Below are 20,241 nucleotides of genomic sequence, written 5' to 3'. Positions count from 1 at the left end.
CCCGAGTGGAGCACATTTTGACTGTTTTTTTAAAAACATCATTGTACATTGAAATTTCTGCTTGCGTATGCTTTAGAAGCAAGAATTAAGAGGACTACATTCATTATTTCAGCTGAAAAATGCTTAGTTTTTGATTTATAGTCAACATTAATGAAATGTCCCCAACAGCGTTTTCAGCCCGAGTGGAGCACATTTTGACTGTTTTTTTAAAAACATCATTGTACATTGAAATTTCTGCTTGCGTATGCTTTAGAAGCAAGAATTAAGAGGACTACATTCATTATTTCAGCTGAAAAATGCTTAGTTTTTGATTTATAGTCAACATTAATGAAATGTCCCCAACAGCGTTTTCAGCCCGAGTGGAGCACATTTTGACTGTTTTTTTAAAAACATCATTGTACATTGAAATTTCTGCTTGCGTATGCTTTAGAAGCAAGAATTAAGAGGACTACATTCATTTTTTCAGCTGAAAAATGCTTAGTTTATGATTTATAGTCAACATTAATGAAATGTTCCAAACAAGCGTTTTCAGCCCGAGTGGAGCACATTTTGACCGTTTTTTTAAAAACATCATTGTACATTGAAATTTCTGCTTGCGTATGCTTTAGAAGCAAGAATTAAGAGGACTACATTCATTATTTCAGCTGAAAAATGCTTAGTTTTTGATTTATAGTCAACATTAATGAAATGTCCCCAACAGCGTTTTCAGCCCGAGTGGAGCACATTTTGACTGTTTTTTTAAAAACATCATTGTACATTGAAATTTCTGCTTGCGTATGCTTTAGAAGCAAGAATTAAGAGGACTACATTCATTATTTCAGCTGAAAAATGCTTAGTTTATGATTTATAGTCAACATTAATGAAATGTCCCCAACAGCGTTTTCAGCCGAGTGGAGCACATTTTGACTGTTTTTTTAAAAACATCATTGTACATTGAAATTTCTGCTTGCGTATGCTTTAGAAGCAAGAATTAAGAGGACTACATTCATTATTTCAGCTGAAAAATGCTTAGTTTTTGATTTATAGTCAACATTAATGAAATGTCCCCAACAGCGTTTTCAGCCCGAGTGGAGCACATTTTGACTGTTTTTTTAAAAACATCATTGTACATTGAAATTTCTGCTTGCGTATGCTTTAGAAGCAAGAATTAAGAGGACTACATTCATTTTTTCAGCTGAAAAATGCTTAGTTTATGATTTATAGTCAACATTAATGAAATGTTCCAAACAAGCGTTTTCAGCCCGAGTGGAGCACATTTTGACCGTTTTTTTAAAAACATCATTGTACATTGAAATTTCTGCTTGCGTATGCTTTAGAAGCAAGAATTAAGAGGACTACATTCATTTTTTCAGCTGAAAAATGCTTAGTTTTTGATTTATAGTCAACATTAATGAAATGTCCCCAACAGCGTTTTCAGCCCGAGTGGAGCACATTTTGACTGTTTTTTTTAAAAACATCATTGTACATTGAAATTTCTGCTTGCGTATGCTTTAGAAGCAAGAATTAAGAGGACTACATTCATTATTTCAGCTGAAAAATGCTTAGTTTATGAATTATAGTCAACATTAATGAAATGTTCCAAACAAGCGTTTTCAGCCCGAGTGGAGCACATTTTGACTGTTTTTTTAAAAACATCATTGTACATTGAAATTTCTGCTTGCATATGCTTTAGAAGCAAGAATTAAGAGGACTACATTCATTATTTCAGCTGAAAAATGCTTAGTTTATGATTTATAGTCAACATTAATGAAGTGTTCCAAACAAGCGTTTTCAGCCCGAGTGGAGCACATTTTGACCGTTTTTTTAAAAACATCATTGTACATTGAAATTTCTGTTTGCGTATGCTTTAGAAGCAAGAATTAAGAGGACTACATTCATTATTTCAGCTGAAAAATGCTTAGTTTATGATTTATAGTCAACATTAATGTAATGTCCCAAACAAGCGTTTTCAGCCCGAGTGGAGCACATTTTGACTGTTTTTTTAAAAACATCATTGTACATTGAAATTTCTGCTTGCGTATGCTTTAGAAGCAAGAATTAAGAGGACTACATTCATTATTTCAGCTGAAAAATGCTTAGTTTTTGATTTATAGTCAACATTAATGAAATGTCCCCAACAGCGTTTTCAGCCCGAGTGGAGCACATTTTGACTGTTTTTTTAAAAACATCATTGTACATTGAAATTTCTGCTTGCGTATGCTTTAGAAGCAAGAATTAAGAGGACTACATTCATTATTTCAGCTGAAAAATGCTTAGTTTTTGATTTATAGTCAACATTAATGAAATGTCCCCAACAGCGTTTTCAGCCCGAGTGGAGCATATTTTGACTGTTTTTTTAAAAACATCATTGTACATTGAAATTTCTGCTTGCGTATGCTTTAGAAGCAAGAATTAAGAGGACTACATTCATTATTTCAGCTGAAAAATGCTTAGTTTATGATTTATAGTCAACATTAATGAAATGTCCCCAACAGCGTTTTCAGCCCGAGTGGAGCACATTTTGACTGTTTTTTTAAAAACATCATTGTACATTGAAATTTCTGCTTGCGTATGCTTTAGAAGCAAGAATTAAGAGGACTATATTCATTTTTTCAGCTGAAAAATGCTTAGTTTTTGATTTATAGTCAACATTAATGAAATGTCCCCAACAGCGTTTTCAGCCCGAGTGGAGCACATTTTGACTGTTTTTTTAAAAACATCATTGTACATTGAAATTTCTGCTTGCGTATGCTTTAGAAGCAAGAATTAAGAGGACTACATTCATTTTTTCAGCTGAAAAATGCTTAGTTTATGATTTATAGTCAACATTAATGAAATGTTCCAAACAAGCGTTTTCAGCCCGAGTGGAGCACATTTTGACCGTTTTTTTAAAAACATCATTGTACATTGAAATTTCTGCTTGCGTATGCTTTAGAAGCAAGAATTAAGAGGACTACATTCATTATTTCAGCTGAAAAATGCTTAGTTTTTGATTTATAGTCAACATTAATGAAATGTCCCCAACAGCGTTTTCAGCCCGAGTGGAGCACATTTTGACTGTTTTTTTAAAAACATCATTGTACATTGAAATTTCTGCTTGCGTATGCTTTAGAAGCAAGAATTAAGAGGACTACATTCATTATTTCAGCTGAAAAATGCTTAGTTTATGATTTATAGTCAACATTAATGAAATGTCCCCAACAGCGTTTTCAGCCGAGTGGAGCACATTTTGACTGTTTTTTTAAAAACATCATTGTACATTGAAATTTCTGCTTGCGTATGCTTTAGAAGCAAGAATTAAGAGGACTACATTCATTATTTCAGCTGAAAAATGCTTAGTTTTTGATTTATAGTCAACATTAATGAAATGTCCCCAACAGCGTTTTCAGCCCGAGTGGAGCACATTTTGACTGTTTTTTTAAAAACATCATTGTACATTGAAATTTCTGCTTGCGTATGCTTTAGAAGCAAGAATTAAGAGGACTACATTCATTTTTTCAGCTGAAAAATGCTTAGTTTTTGATTTATAGTCAACATTAATGAAATGTCCCCAACAGCGTTTTCAGCCCGAGTGGAGCACATTTTGACTGTTTTTTTTAAAAACATCATTGTACATTGAAATTTCTGCTTGCGTATGCTTTAGAAGCAAGAATTAAGAGGACTACATTCATTATTTCAGCTGAAAAATGCTTAGTTTATGATTTATAGTCAACATTAATGAAATGTTCCAAACAAGCGTTTTCAGCCCGAGTGGAGCACATTTTGACCGTTTTTTTAAAAACATCATTGTACATTGAAATTTCTGTTTGCGTATGCTTTAGAAGCAAGAATTAAGAGGACTACATTCATTATTTCAGCTGAAAAATGCTTAGTTTATGATTTATAGTCAACATTAATGAAATGTTCCAAACAAGCGTTTTCAGCCCGAGTATAGCACATTTTGACTGTTTTTTTAAAAACATCATTGTACATTGAAATTTCTGCTTGCGTATGCTTTAGAAGCAAGAATTAAGAGGACTACATTCATTATTTCAGCTGAAAAATGCTTAGTTTATGATTTATAGTCAACATTAATGAAATGTTCCAAACAAGCGTTTTCAGCCCGAGTGGAGCACATTTTGACTGTTTTTTTAAAAACATCATTGTACATTGAAATTTCTGCTTGCGTATGCTTTAGAAGCAAGAATTAAGAGGACTACATTCATTATTTCAGCTGAAAAATGCTTAGTTTTTGATTTATAGTCAACATTAATGAAATGTCCCCAACAGCGTTTTCAGCCCGAGTGGAGCACATTTTGACTGTTTTTTTTAAAAACATCATTGTACATTGAAATTTCTGCTTGCGTATGCTTTAGAAGCAAGAATTAAGAAGACTACATTCATTATTTCAGCTGAAAAATGCTTAGTTTTTGATTTATAGTCAACATTAATGAAATGTCCCCAACAGCGTTTTCAGCCCGAGTGGAGCACATTTTGACTGTTTTTTTAAAAACATCATTGTACATTGAAATTTCTGCTTGCGTATGCTTTAGAAGCAAGAATTAAGAGGACTACATTCATTATTTCAGCTGAAAAATGCTTAGTTTTTGATTTATAGTCAACATTAATGAAATGTCCCCAACAGCGTTTTCAGCCCGAGTGGAGCACATTTTGACTGTTTTTTTAAAAACATCATTGTACATTGAAATTTCTGCTTGCGTATGCTTTAGAAGCAAGAATTAAGAGGACTACATTCATTATTTCAGCTGAAAAATGCTTAGTTTATGATTTATAGTCAACATTAATGAAATGTCCCCAACAGCGTTTTCAGCCCGAGTGGAGCACATTTTGACTGTTTTTTTAAAAACATCATTGTACATTGAAATTTCTGCTTGCGTATGCTTTAGAAGCAAGAATTAAGAGGACTACATTCATTATTTCAGCTGAAAAATGCTTAGTTTATGATTTATAGTCAACATTAATGAAATGTCCCCAACAGCGTTTTCAGCCCGAGGGGAGCACATTTTGACTGTTTTTTTAAAAACATCATTGTACATTGAAATTTCTGCTTGCGTATGCTTTAGAAGCAAGAATTAAGAGGACTACATTCATTTTTTCAGCTGAAAAATGCTTAGTTTTTGATTTATAGTCAACATTAATGAAATGTCCCCAACAGCGTTTTCAGCCCGAGTGGAGCACATTTTGACTGTTTTTTTTAAAAACATCATTGTACATTGAAATTTCTGCTTGCGTATGCTTTAGAAGCAAGAATTAAGAGGACTACATTCATTATTTCAGCTGAAAAATGCTTAGTTTATGAATTATAGTCAACATTAATGAAATGTTCCAAACAAGCGTTTTCAGCCCGAGTGGAGCACATTTTGACTGTTTTTTTAAAAACATCATTGTACATTGAAATTTCTGCTTGCATATGCTTTAGAAGCAAGAATTAAGAGGACTACATTCATTATTTCAGCTGAAAAATGCTTAGTTTATGATTTATAGTCAACATTAATGAAGTGTTCCAAACAAGCGTTTTCAGCCCGAGTGGAGCACATTTTGACCGTTTTTTTAAAAACATCATTGTACATTGAAATTTCTGTTTGCGTATGCTTTAGAAGCAAGAATTAAGAGGACTACATTCATTATTTCAGCTGAAAAATGCTTAGTTTATGATTTATAGTCAACATTAATGTAATGTCCCAAACAAGCGTTTTCAGCCCGAGTGGAGCACATTTTGACTGTTTTTTTAAAAACATCATTGTACATTGAAATTTCTGCTTGCGTATGCTTTAGAAGCAAGAATTAAGAGGACTACATTCATTATTTCAGCTGAAAAATGCTTAGTTTTTGATTTATAGTCAACATTAATGAAATGTCCCCAACAGCGTTTTCAGCCCGAGTGGAGCACATTTTGACTGTTTTTTTAAAAACATCATTGTACATTGAAATTTCTGCTTGCGTATGCTTTAGAAGCAAGAATTAAGAGGACTACATTCATTATTTCAGCTGAAAAATGCTTAGTTTTTGATTTATAGTCAACATTAATGAAATGTCCCCAACAGCGTTTTCAGCCCGAGTGGAGCATATTTTGACTGTTTTTTTAAAAACATCATTGTACATTGAAATTTCTGCTTGCGTATGCTTTAGAAGCAAGAATTAAGAGGACTACATTCATTATTTCAGCTGAAAAATGCTTAGTTTATGATTTATAGTCAACATTAATGAAATGTCCCCAACAGCGTTTTCAGCCCGAGTGGAGCACATTTTGACTGTTTTTTTAAAAACATCATTGTACATTGAAATTTCTGCTTGCGTATGCTTTAGAAGCAAGAATTAAGAGGACTATATTCATTTTTTCAGCTGAAAAATGCTTAGTTTTTGATTTATAGTCAACATTAATGAAATGTCCCCAACAGCGTTTTCAGCCCGAGTGGAGCACATTTTGACTGTTTTTTTTAAAAACATCATTGTACATTGAAATTTCTGCTTGCGTATGCTTTAGAAGCAAGAATTAAGAGGACTACATTCATTATTTCAGCTGAAAAATGCTTAGTTTATGAATTATAGTCAACATTAATGAAATGTTCCAAACAAGCGTTTTCAGCCCGAGTGGAGCACATTTTGACAGTTTTTTTTAAAAACATCATTGTACATTGAAATTTCTGCTTGCATATGCTTTAGAAGCAAGAATTAAGAGGACTACATTCATTATTTCAGCTGAAAAATGCTTAGTTTATGATTTATAGTCAACATTAATGAAATGTTCCAAACAAGCGTTTTCAGCCCGAGTATAGCACATTTTGACTGTTTTTTTAAAAACATCATTGTACATTGAAATTTCTGCTTGCGTATGCTTTAGAAGCAAGAATTAAGAGGACTACATTCATTATTTCAGCTGAAAAATGCTTAGTTTATGATTTATAGTCAACATTAATGAAATGTTCCAAACAAGCGTTTTCAGCCCGAGTGGAGCACATTTTGACTGTTTTTTTAAAAACATCATTGTACATTGAAATTTCTGCTTGCGTATGCTTTAGAAGCAAGAATTAAGAGGACTACATTCATTATTTCAGCTGAAAAATGCTTAGTTTTTGATTTATAGTCAACATTAATGAAATGTCCCCAACAGCGTTTTCAGCCCGAGTGGAGCACATTTTGACTGTTTTTTTTAAAAACATCATTGTACATTGAAATATCTGCTTGCGTATGCTTTAGAAGCAAGAATTAAGAGGACTACATTCATTATTTCAGCTGAGAAATGCTTAGTTTATGATTTATAGTCAACATTAATGAAATGTCCCCAACAGCGTTTTCAGCCCGAGTGGAGCACATTTTGACTGTTTTTTTAAAAACATCATTGTACATTGAAATTTCTGCTTGCGTATGCTTTAGAAGCAAGAATTAAGAGGACTACATTCATTATTTCAGCTGAAAAATGCTTAGTTTTTGATTTATAGTCAACATTAATGAAATGTCCCCAACAGCGTTTTCAGCCCGAGTGGAGCACATTTTGACTGTTTTTTTAAAAACATCATTGTACATTGAAATTTCTGCTTGCGTATGCTTTAGAAGCAAGAATTGAGAGGACTACATTCATTTTTTCAGCTGAAAAATGCTTAGTTTATGATTTATAGTCAACATTAATGAAATGTTCCAAACAAGCGTTTTCAGCCCGAGTGGAGCACATTTTGACCGTTTTTTTAAAAACATCATTGTACATTGAAATTTCTGTTTGCGTATGCTTTAGAAACAAGAATTAAGAGGACTACATTCATTATTTCAGCTGAAAAATGCTTAGTTTATGATTTATAGTCACCATTAATGTAATGTCCCAAACAAGCGTTTTCAGCCCGAGTGGAGCACATTTTGACTGTTTTTTTAAAAACATCATTGTACATTGAAATTTCTGCTTGCGTATGCTTTAGAAGCAAGAATTAAGAGGACTACATTCATTATTTCAGCTGAAAAATGCTTAGTTTATGATTTATAGTCAACATTAATGAAATGTCCCCAACAGCGTTTTCAGCCCGAGTGGAGCACATTTTGACTGTTTTTTTAAAAACATCATTGTACATTGAAATTTCTGTTTGCGTATGCTTTAGAAGCAAGAATTAAGAGGACTACATTCATTATTTCAGCTGAAAAATGCTTAGTTTATGATTTATAGTCAACATTAATGTAATGTCCCAAACAAGCGTTTTCAGCCCGAGTGGAGCACATTTTGACTGTTTTTTTAAAAACATCATTGTACATTGAAATTTCTGCTTGTGTATGCTTTAGAAGCAAGAATTAAGAGGACTACATTCATTATTTCAGCTGAAAAATGCTTAGTTTATGATTTATAGTCAACATTAATGAAATGTTCCAAACAAGCGTTTTCAGCCCGAGTGGAGCACATTTTGACTGTTTTTTTAAAAACATCATTGTACATTGAAATTTCTGCTTGCGTATGCTTTAGAAGCAAGAATTAAGAGGACTACATTCATTATTTCAGCTGAAAAATGCTTAGTTTTTGATTTATAGTCAACATTAATGAAATGTCCCTAACAGCGTTTTCAGCCCGAGTGGAGCACATTTTGACTGTTTTTTTAAAAACATCATTGTACATTGAAATTTCTGCTTGCGTATGCTTTAGAAGCAAGAATTAAGAGGACTACATTCATTTTTTCAGCTGAAAAATGCTTAGTTTTTGATTTATAGTCAACATTAATGAAATGTCCCCAACAGCGTTTTCAGCCCGAGTGGAGCACATTTTGACTGTTTTTTTTAAAAACATCATTGTACATTGAAATTTCTGCTTGCGTATGCTTTAGAAGCAAGAATTAAGAGGACTACATTCATTATTTCAGCTGAAAAATGCTTAGTTTATGATTTATAGTCAACATTAATGAAATGTTCCAAACAAGCGTTTTCAGCCCGAGTGGAGCACATTTTGACTGTTTTTTTAAAAACATCATTGTACATTGAAATTTCTGTTTGCGTATGCTTTAGAAGCAAGAATTAAGAGGACTACATTCATTATTTCAGCTGAAAAATGCTTAGTTTATGATTTATAGTCAACATTAATGTAATGTCCCAAACAAGCGTTTTCAGCCCGAGTGGAGCACATTTTGACTGTTTTTTTAAAAACATCATTGTACATTGAAATTTCTGCTTGCGTATGCTTTAGAAGCAAGAATTAAGAAGACTACATTCATTATTTCAGCTGAAAAATGCTTAGTTTTTGATTTATAGTCAACATTAATGAAATGTCCCCAACAGCGTTTTCAGCCCGAGTGGAGCACATTTTGACTGTTTTTTTAAAAACATCATTGTACATTGAAATTTCTGCTTGCGTATGCTTTAGAAGCAAGAATTAAGAGGACTACATTCATTATTTCAGCTGAAAAATGCTTAGTTTTTGATTTATAGTCAACATTAATGAAATGTCCCCAACAGCGTTTTCAGCCCGAGTGGAGCACATTTTGACTGTTTTTTTAAAAACATCATTGTACATTGAAATTTCTGCTTGCGTATGCTTTAGAAGCAAGAATTAAGAGGACTACATTCATTATTTCAGCTGAAAAATGCTTAGTTTATGATTTATAGTCAACATTAATGAAATGTCCCCAACAGCGTTTTCAGCCCGAGGGGAGCACATTTTGACTGTTTTTTTAAAAACATCATTGTACATTGAAATTTCTGCTTGCGTATGCTTTAGAAGCAAGAATTAAGAGGACTACATTCATTTTTTCAGCTGAAAAATGCTTAGTTTTTGATTTATAGTCAACATTAATGAAATGTCCCTAACAGCGTTTTCAGCCCGAGTGGAGCACATTTTGACTGTTTTTTTAAAAACATCATTGTACATTGAAATTTCTGCTTGCGTATGCTTTAGAAGCAAGAATTAAGAGGACTACATTCATTTTTTCAGCTGAAAAATGCTTAGTTTTTGATTTATAGTCAACATTAATGAAATGTCCCCAACAGCGTTTTCAGCCCGAGTGGAGCACATTTTGACTGTTTTTTTTAAAAACATCATTGTACATTGAAATTTCTGCTTGCGTATGCTTTAGAAGCAAGAATTAAGAGGACTACATTCATTATTTCAGCTGAAAAATGCTTAGTTTATGATTTATAGTCAACATTAATGAAATGTTCCAAACAAGCGTTTTCAGCCCGAGTGGAGCACATTTTGACCGTTTTTTTAAAAACATCATTGTACATTGAAATTTCTGTTTGCGTATGCTTTAGAAGCAAGAATTAAGAGGACTACATTCATTATTTCAGCTGAAAAATGCTTAGTTTATGATTTATAGTCAACATTAATGTAATGTCCCAAACAAGCGTTTTCAGCCCGAGTGGAGCACATTTTGACTGTTTTTTTAAAAACATCATTGTACATTGAAATTTCTGCTTGCGTATGCTTTAGAAGCAAGAATTAAGAAGACTACATTCATTATTTCAGCTGAAAAATGCTTAGTTTTTGATTTATAGTCAACATTAATGAAATGTCCCCAACAGCGTTTTCAGCCCGAGTGGAGCACATTTTGACTGTTTTTTTAAAAACATCATTGTACATTGAAATTTCTGCTTGCGTATGCTTTAGAAGCAAGAATTAAGAGGACTACATTCATTATTTCAGCTGAAAAATGCTTAGTTTTTGATTTATAGTCAACATTAATGAAATGTCCCCAACAGCGTTTTCAGCCCGAGTGGAGCACATTTTGACTGTTTTTTTAAAAACATCATTGTACATTGAAATTTCTGCTTGCGTATGCTTTAGAAGCAAGAATTAAGAGGACTACATTCATTATTTCAGCTGAAAAATGCTTAGTTTATGATTTATAGTCAACATTAATGAAATGTCCCCAACAGCGTTTTCAGCCCGAGTGGAGCACATTTTGACTGTTTTTTTAAAAACATCATTGTACATTGAAATTTCTGCTTGCGTATGCTTTAGAAGCAAGAATTAAGAGGACTACATTCATTATTTCAGCTGAAAAATGCTTAGTTTATGATTTATAGTCAACATTAATGAAATGTCCCCAACAGCGTTTTCAGCCCGAGGGGAGCACATTTTGACTGTTTTTTTAAAAACATCATTGTACATTGAAATTTCTGCTTGCGTATGCTTTAGAAGCAAGAATTAAGAGGACTACATTCATTTTTTCAGCTGAAAAATGCTTAGTTTTTGATTTATAGTCAACATTAATGAAATGTCCCCAACAGCGTTTTCAGCCCGAGTGGAGCACATTTTGACTGTTTTTTTTAAAAACATCATTGTACATTGAAATTTCTGCTTGCGTATGCTTTAGAAGCAAGAATTAAGAGGACTACATTCATTATTTCAGCTGAAAAATGCTTAGTTTATGAATTATAGTCAACATTAATGAAATGTTCCAAACAAGCGTTTTCAGCCCGAGTGGAGCACATTTTGACTGTTTTTTTAAAAACATCATTGTACATTGAAATTTCTGCTTGCATATGCTTTAGAAGCAAGAATTAAGAGGACTACATTCATTATTTCAGCTGAAAAATGCTTAGTTTATGATTTATAGTCAACATTAATGAAGTGTTCCAAACAAGCGTTTTCAGCCCGAGTGGAGCACATTTTGACCGTTTTTTTAAAAACATCATTGTACATTGAAATTTCTGTTTGCGTATGCTTTAGAAGCAAGAATTAAGAGGACTACATTCATTATTTCAGCTGAAAAATGCTTAGTTTATGATTTATAGTCAACATTAATGTAATGTCCCAAACAAGCGTTTTCAGCCCGAGTGGAGCACATTTTGACTGTTTTTTTAAAAACATCATTGTACATTGAAATTTCTGCTTGCGTATGCTTTAGAAGCAAGAATTAAGAGGACTACATTCATTATTTCAGCTGAAAAATGCTTAGTTTTTGATTTATAGTCAACATTAATGAAATGTCCCCAACAGCGTTTTCAGCCCGAGTGGAGCACATTTTGACTGTTTTTTTAAAAACATCATTGTACATTGAAATTTCTGCTTGCGTATGCTTTAGAAGCAAGAATTAAGAGGACTACATTCATTATTTCAGCTGAAAAATGCTTAGTTTTTGATTTATAGTCAACATTAATGAAATGTCCCCAACAGCGTTTTCAGCCCGAGTGGAGCATATTTTGACTGTTTTTTTAAAAACATCATTGTACATTGAAATTTCTGCTTGCGTATGCTTTAGAAGCAAGAATTAAGAGGACTACATTCATTATTTCAGCTGAAAAATGCTTAGTTTATGATTTATAGTCAACATTAATGAAATGTCCCCAACAGCGTTTTCAGCCCGAGTGGAGCACATTTTGACTGTTTTTTTAAAAACATCATTGTACATTGAAATTTCTGCTTGCGTATGCTTTAGAAGCAAGAATTAAGAGGACTATATTCATTTTTTCAGCTGAAAAATGCTTAGTTTTTGATTTATAGTCAACATTAATGAAATGTCCCCAACAGCGTTTTCAGCCCGAGTGGAGCACATTTTGACTGTTTTTTTTAAAAACATCATTGTACATTGAAATTTCTGCTTGCGTATGCTTTAGAAGCAAGAATTAAGAGGACTACATTCATTATTTCAGCTGAAAAATGCTTAGTTTATGAATTATAGTCAACATTAATGAAATGTTCCAAACAAGCGTTTTCAGCCCGAGTGGAGCACATTTTGACAGTTTTTTTAAAAACATCATTGTACATTGAAATTTCTGCTTGCATATGCTTTAGAAGCAAGAATTAAGAGGACTACATTCATTATTTCAGCTGAAAAATGCTTAGTTTATGATTTATAGTCAACATTAATGAAATGTTCCAAACAAGCGTTTTCAGCCCGAGTATAGCACATTTTGACTGTTTTTTTAAAAACATCATTGTACATTGAAATTTCTGCTTGCGTATGCTTTAGAAGCAAGAATTAAGAGGACTACATTCATTATTTCAGCTGAAAAATGCTTAGTTTATGATTTATAGTCAACATTAATGAAATGTTCCAAACAAGCGTTTTCAGCCCGAGTGGAGCACATTTTGACTGTTTTTTTAAAAACATCATTGTACATTGAAATTTCTGCTTGCGTATGCTTTAGAAGCAAGAATTAAGAGGACTACATTCATTATTTCAGCTGAAAAATGCTTAGTTTTTGATTTATAGTCAACATTAATGAAATGTCCCCAACAGCGTTTTCAGCCCGAGTGGAGCACATTTTGACTGTTTTTTTTAAAAACATCATTGTACATTGAAATATCTGCTTGCGTATGCTTTAGAAGCAAGAATTAAGAGGACTACATTCATTATTTCAGCTGAAAAATGCTTAGTTTATGATTTATAGTCAACATTAATGAAATGTCCCCAACAGCGTTTTCAGCCCGAGTGGAGCACATTTTGACTGTTTTTTTAAAAACATCATTGTACATTGAAATTTCTGCTTGCGTATGCTTTAGAAGCAAGAATTAAGAGGACTACATTCATTATTTCAGCTGAAAAATGCTTAGTTTTTGATTTATAGTCAACATTAATGAAATGTCCCCAACAGCGTTTTCAGCCCGAGTGGAGCACATTTTGACTGTTTTTTTAAAAACATCATTGTACATTGAAATTTCTGCTTGCGTATGCTTTAGAAGCAAGAATTGAGAGGACTACATTCATTTTTTCAGCTGAAAAATGCTTAGTTTATGATTTATAGTCAACATTAATGAAATGTTCCAAACAAGCGTTTTCAGCCCGAGTGGAGCACATTTTGACCGTTTTTTTAAAAACATCATTGTACATTGAAATTTCTGTTTGCGTATGCTTTAGAAACAAGAATTAAGAGGACTACATTCATTATTTCAGCTGAAAAATGCTTAGTTTATGATTTATAGTCACCATTAATGTAATGTCCCAAACAAGCGTTTTCAGCCCGAGTGGAGCACATTTTGACTGTTTTTTTAAAAACATCATTGTACATTGAAATTTCTGCTTGCGTATGCTTTAGAAGCAAGAATTAAGAGGACTACATTCATTATTTCAGCTGAAAAATGCTTAGTTTATGATTTATAGTCAACATTAATGAAATGTCCCCAACAGCGTTTTCAGCCCGAGTGGAGCACATTTTGACTGTTTTTTTAAAAACATCATTGTACATTGAAATTTCTGTTTGCGTATGCTTTAGAAGCAAGAATTAAGAGGACTACATTCATTATTTCAGCTGAAAAATGCTTAGTTTATGATTTATAGTCAACATTAATGTAATGTCCCAAACAAGCGTTTTCAGCCCGAGTGGAGCACATTTTGACTGTTTTTTTAAAAACATCATTGTACATTGAAATTTCTGCTTGTGTATGCTTTAGAAGCAAGAATTAAGAGGACTACATTCATTATTTCAGCTGAAAAATGCTTAGTTTATGATTTATAGTCAACATTAATGAAATGTTCCAAACAAGCGTTTTCAGCCCGAGTGGAGCACATTTTGACTGTTTTTTTAAAAACATCATTGTACATTGAAATTTCTGCTTGCGTATGCTTTAGAAGCAAGAATTAAGAGGACTACATTCATTATTTCAGCTGAAAAATGCTTAGTTTTTGATTTATAGTCAACATTAATGAAATGTCCCTAACAGCGTTTTCAGCCCGAGTGGAGCACATTTTGACTGTTTTTTTAAAAACATCATTGTACATTGAAATTTCTGCTTGCGTATGCTTTAGAAGCAAGAATTAAGAGGACTACATTCATTTTTTCAGCTGAAAAATGCTTAGTTTTTGATTTATAGTCAACATTAATGAAATGTCCCCAACAGCGTTTTCAGCCCGAGTGGAGCACATTTTGACTGTTTTTTTTAAAAACATCATTGTACATTGAAATTTCTGCTTGCGTATGCTTTAGAAGCAAGAATTAAGAGGACTACATTCATTATTTCAGCTGAAAAATGCTTAGTTTATGATTTATAGTCAACATTAATGAAATGTTCCAAACAAGCGTTTTCAGCCCGAGTGGAGCACATTTTGACCGTTTTTTTAAAAACATCATTGTACATTGAAATTTCTGTTTGCGTATGCTTTAGAAGCAAGAATTAAGAGGACTACATTCATTATTTCAGCTGAAAAATGCTTAGTTTATGATTTATAGTCAACATTAATGTAATGTCCCAAACAAGCGTTTTCAGCCCGAGTGGAGCACATTTTGACTGTTTTTTTAAAAACATCATTGTACATTGAAATTTCTGCTTGCGTATGCTTTAGAAGCAAGAATTAAGAAGACTACATTCATTATTTCAGCTGAAAAATGCTTAGTTTTTGATTTATAGTCAACATTAATGAAATGTCCCCAACAGCGTTTTCAGCCCGAGTGGAGCACATTTTGACTGTTTTTTTAAAAACATCATTGTACATTGAAATTTCTGCTTGCGTATGCTTTAGAAGCAAGAATTAAGAGGACTACATTCATTATTTCAGCTGAAAAATGCTTAGTTTTTGATTTATAGTCAACATTAATGAAATGTCCCCAACAGCGTTTTCAGCCCGAGTGGAGCACATTTTGACTGTTTTTTTAAAAACATCATTGTACATTGAAATTTCTGCTTGCGTATGCTTTAGAAGCAAGAATTAAGAGGACTACATTCATTATTTCAGCTGAAAAATGCTTAGTTTATGATTTATAGTCAACATTAATGAAATGTCCCCAACAGCGTTTTCAGCCCGAGTGGAGCACATTTTGACTGTTTTTTTAAAAACATCATTGTACATTGAAATTTCTGCTTGCGTATGCTTTAGAAGCAAGAATTAAGAGGACTACATTCATTATTTCAGCTGAAAAATGCTTAGTTTATGATTTATAGTCAACATTAATGAAATGTCCCCAACAGCGTTTTCAGCCCGAGGGGAGCACATTTTGACTGTTTTTTTAAAAACATCATTGTACATTGAAATTTCTGCTTGCGTATGCTTTAGAAGCAAGAATTAAGAGGACTACATTCATTTTTTCAGCTGAAAAATGCTTAGTTTTTGATTTATAGTCAACATTAATGAAATGTCCCCAACAGCGTTTTCAGCCCGAGTGGAGCACATTTTGACTGTTTTTTTTAAAAACATCATTGTACATTGAAATTTCTGCTTGCGTATGCTTTAGAAGCAAGAATTAAGAGGACTACATTCATTATTTCAGCTGAAAAATGCTTAGTTTATGAATTATAATCAACATTAATGAAATGTTCCAAACAAGCGTTTTCAGCCCGAGTGGAGCACATTTTGACTGTTTTTTTAAAAACATCATTGTACATTGAAATTTCTGCTTGCATATGCTTTAGAAGCAAGAATTAAGAGGACTACATTCATTATTTCAGCTGAAAAATGCTTAGTTTATGATTTATAGTCAACATTAATGAAGTGTTCCAAACAAGCGTTTTCAGCCCGAGTGGAGCACATTTTGACCGTTTTTTTAAAAACATCATTGTACATTGAAATTTCTGTTTGCGTATGCTTTAGAAGCAAGAATTAAGAGGACTACATTCATTATTTCAGCTGAAAAATGCTTAGTTTATGATTTATAGTCAACATTAATGTAATGTCCCAAACAAGCGTTTTCAGCCCGAGTGGAGCACATTTTGACTGTTTTTTTAAAAACATCATTGTACATTGAAATTTCTGCTTGCGTATGCTTTAGAAGCAAGAATTAAGAGGACTACATTCATTATTTCAGCTGAAAAATGCTTAGTTTTTGATTTATAGTCAACATTAATGAAATGTCCCCAACAGCGTTTTCAGCCCGAGTGGAGCACATTTTGACTGTTTTTTTAAAAACATCATTGTACATTGAAATTTCTGCTTGCGTATGCTTTAGAAGCAAGAATTAAGAGGACTACATTCATTATTTCAGCTGAAAAATGCTTAGTTTTTGATTTATAGTCAACATTAATGAAATGTCCCCAACAGCGTTTTCAGCCCGAGTGGAGCATATTTTGACTGTTTTTTTAAAAACATCATTGTACATTGAAATTTCTGCTTGCGTATGCTTTAGAAGCAAGAATTAAGAGGACTACATTCATTATTTCAGCTGAAAAATGCTTAGTTTATGATTTATAGTCAACATTAATGAAATGTCCCCAACAGCGTTTTCAGCCCGAGTGGAGCACATTTTGACTGTTTTTTTAAAAACATCATTGTACATTGAAATTTCTGCTTGCGTATGCTTTAGAAGCAAGAATTAAGAGGACTATATTCATTTTTTCAGCTGAAAAATGCTTAGTTTTTGATTTATAGTCAACATTAATGAAATGTCCCCAACAGCGTTTTCAGCCCGAGTGGAGCACATTTTGACTGTTTTTTTTAAAAACATCATTGTACATTGAAATTTCTGCTTGCGTATGCTTTAGAAGCAAGAATTAAGAGGACTACATTCATTATTTCAGCTGAAAAATGCTTAGTTTATGAATTATAGTCAACATTAATGAAATGTTCCAAACAAGCGTTTTCAGCCCGAGTGGAGCACATTTTGACAGTTTTTTTAAAAACATCATTGTACATTGAAATTTCTGCTTGCATATGCTTTAGAAGCAAGAATTAAGAGGACTACATTCATTATTTCAGCTGAAAAATGCTTAGTTTATGATTTATAGTCAACATTAATGAAATGTTCCAAACAAGCGTTTTCAGCCCGAGTATAGCACATTTTGACTGTTTTTTTAAAAACATCATTGTACATTGAAATTTCTGCTTGCGTATGCTTTAGAAGCAAGAATTAAGAGGACTACATTCATTATTTCAGCTGAAAAATGCTTAGTTTATGATTTATAGTCAACATTAATGAAATGTTCCAAACAAGCGTTTTCAGCCCGAGTGGAGCACATTTTGACTGTTTTTTTAAAAACATCATTGTACATTGAAATTTCTGCTTGCGTATGCTTTAGAAGCAAGAATTAAGAGGACTACATTCATTATTTCAGCTGAAAAATGCTTAGTTTTTGATTTATAGTCAACATTAATGAAATGTCCCCAACAGCGTTTTCAGCCCGAGTGGAGCACATTTTGACTGTTTTTTTTAAAAACATCATTGTACATTGAAATATCTGCTTGCGTATGCTTTAGAAGCAAGAATTAAGAGGACTACATTCATTATTTCAGCTGAAAAATGCTTAGTTTATGATTTATAGTCAACATTAATGAAATGTCCCCAACAGCGTTTTCAGCCCGAGTGGAGCACATTTTGACTGTTTTTTTAAAAACATCATTGTACATTGAAATTTCTGCTTGCGTATGCTTTAGAAGCAAGAATTAAGAGGACTACATTCATTATTTCAGCTGAAAAATGCTTAGTTTTTGATTTATAGTCAACATTAATGAAATGTCCCCAACAGCGTTTTCAGCCCGAGTGGAGCACATTTTGACTGTTTTTTTAAAAACATCATTGTACATTGAAATTTCTGCTTGCGTATGCTTTAGAAGCAAGAATTGAGAGGACTACATTCATTTTTTCAGCTGAAAAATGCTTAGTTTATGATTTATAGTCAACATTAATGAAATGTTCCAAACAAGCGTTTTCAGCCCGAGTGGAGCACATTTTGACCGTTTTTTTAAAAACATCATTGTACATTGAAATTTCTGTTTGCGTATGCTTTAGAAACAAGAATTAAGAGGACTACATTCATTATTTCAGCTGAAAAATGCTTAGTTTATGATTTATAGTCACCATTAATGTAATGTCCCAAACAAGGGTTTTCAGCCCGAGTGGAGCACATTTTGACTGTTTTTTTAAAAACATCATTGTACATTGAAATTTCTGCTTGCGTATGCTTTAGAAGCAAGAATTAAGAGGACTACATTCATTATTTCAGCTGAAAAATGCTTAGTTTATGATTTATAGTCAACATTAATGAAATGTCCCCAACAGCGTTTTCAGCCCGAGTGGAGCACATTTTGACTGTTTTTTTAAAAACATCATTGTACATTGAAATTTCTGTTTGCGTATGCTTTAGAAGCAAGAATTAAGAGGACTACATTCATTATTTCAGCTGAAAAATGCTTAGTTTATGATTTATAGTCAACATTAATGTAATGTCCCAAACAAGCGTTTTCAGCCCGAGTGGAGCACATTTTGACTGTTTTTTTAAAAACATCATTGTACATTGAAATTTCTGCTTGTGTATGCTTTAGAAGCAAGAATTAAGAGGACTACATTCATTATTTCAGCTGAAAAATGCTTAGTTTATGATTTATAGTCAACATTAATGAAATGTTCCAAACAAGCGTTTTCAGCCCGAGTGGAGCACATTTTGACTGTTTTTTTAAAAACATCATTGTACATTGAAATTTCTGCTTGCGTATGCTTTAGAAGCAAGAATTAAGAGGACTACATTCATTATTTCAGCTGAAAAATGCTTAGTTTTTGATTTATAGTCAACATTAATGAAATGTCCCCAACAGCGTTTTCAGCCCGAGTGGAGCACATTTTGACTGTTTTTTTTAAAAACATCATTGTACATTGAAATATCTGCTTGCGTATGCTTTAGAAGCAAGAATTAAGAGGACTACATTCATTATTTCAGCTGAAAAATGCTTAGTTTATGATTTATAGTCAACATTAATGAAATGTCCCCAACAGCGTTTTCAGCCCGAGTGGAGCACATTTTGACTGTTTTTTTAAAAACATCATTGTACATTGAAATTTCTGCTTGCGTATGCTTTAGAAGCAAGAATTAAGAGGACTACATTCATTATTTCAGCTGAAAAATGCTTAGTTTATGATTTATAGTCAACATTAATGAAATGTCCCCAACAGCGTTTTCAGCCCGAGGGGAGCACATTTTGACTGTTTTTTTAAAAACATCATTGTACATTGAAATTTCTGCTTGCGTATGCTTTAGAAGCAAGAATTAAGAGGACTACATTCATTTTTTCAGCTGAAAAATGCTTAGTTTTTGATTTATAGTCAACATTAATGAAATGTCCCCAACAGCGTTTTCAGCCCGAGTGGAGCACATTTTGACTGTTTTTTTTAAAAACATCATTGTACATTGAAATTTCTGCTTGCGTATGCTTTAGAAGCAAGAATTAAGAGGACTACATTCATTATTTCAGCTGAAAAATGCTTAGTTTTTGATTTATAGTCAACATTAATGAAATGTCCCCAACAGCGTTTTCAGCCCGAGTGGAGCACATTTTGACTGTTTTTTTTAAAAACATCATTGTACAATGAAATTTCTGCTTGCGTATGCTTTAGAAGCAAGAATTAAGAGGACTACATTCATTATTTCAGCTGAAAAATGCTTAGTTTATGAATTATAGTCAACATTAATGAAATGTTCCAAACAAGCGTTTTCAG

Source organism: Hippichthys cyanospilos, chromosome 13 (genome assembly GCF_059441005.1).
Source record: "Hippichthys cyanospilos isolate Australia breed blue-spotted pipefish chromosome 13, RoL_Hcya_1.0, whole genome shotgun sequence".
In the NCBI taxonomy this organism is placed as follows: Eukaryota; Metazoa; Chordata; class Actinopteri; order Syngnathiformes; family Syngnathidae; genus Hippichthys; species Hippichthys cyanospilos.
The sequence above is the reverse complement of the archived record's forward strand: the minus strand, read 5'-3'. Positions refer to the sequence as shown.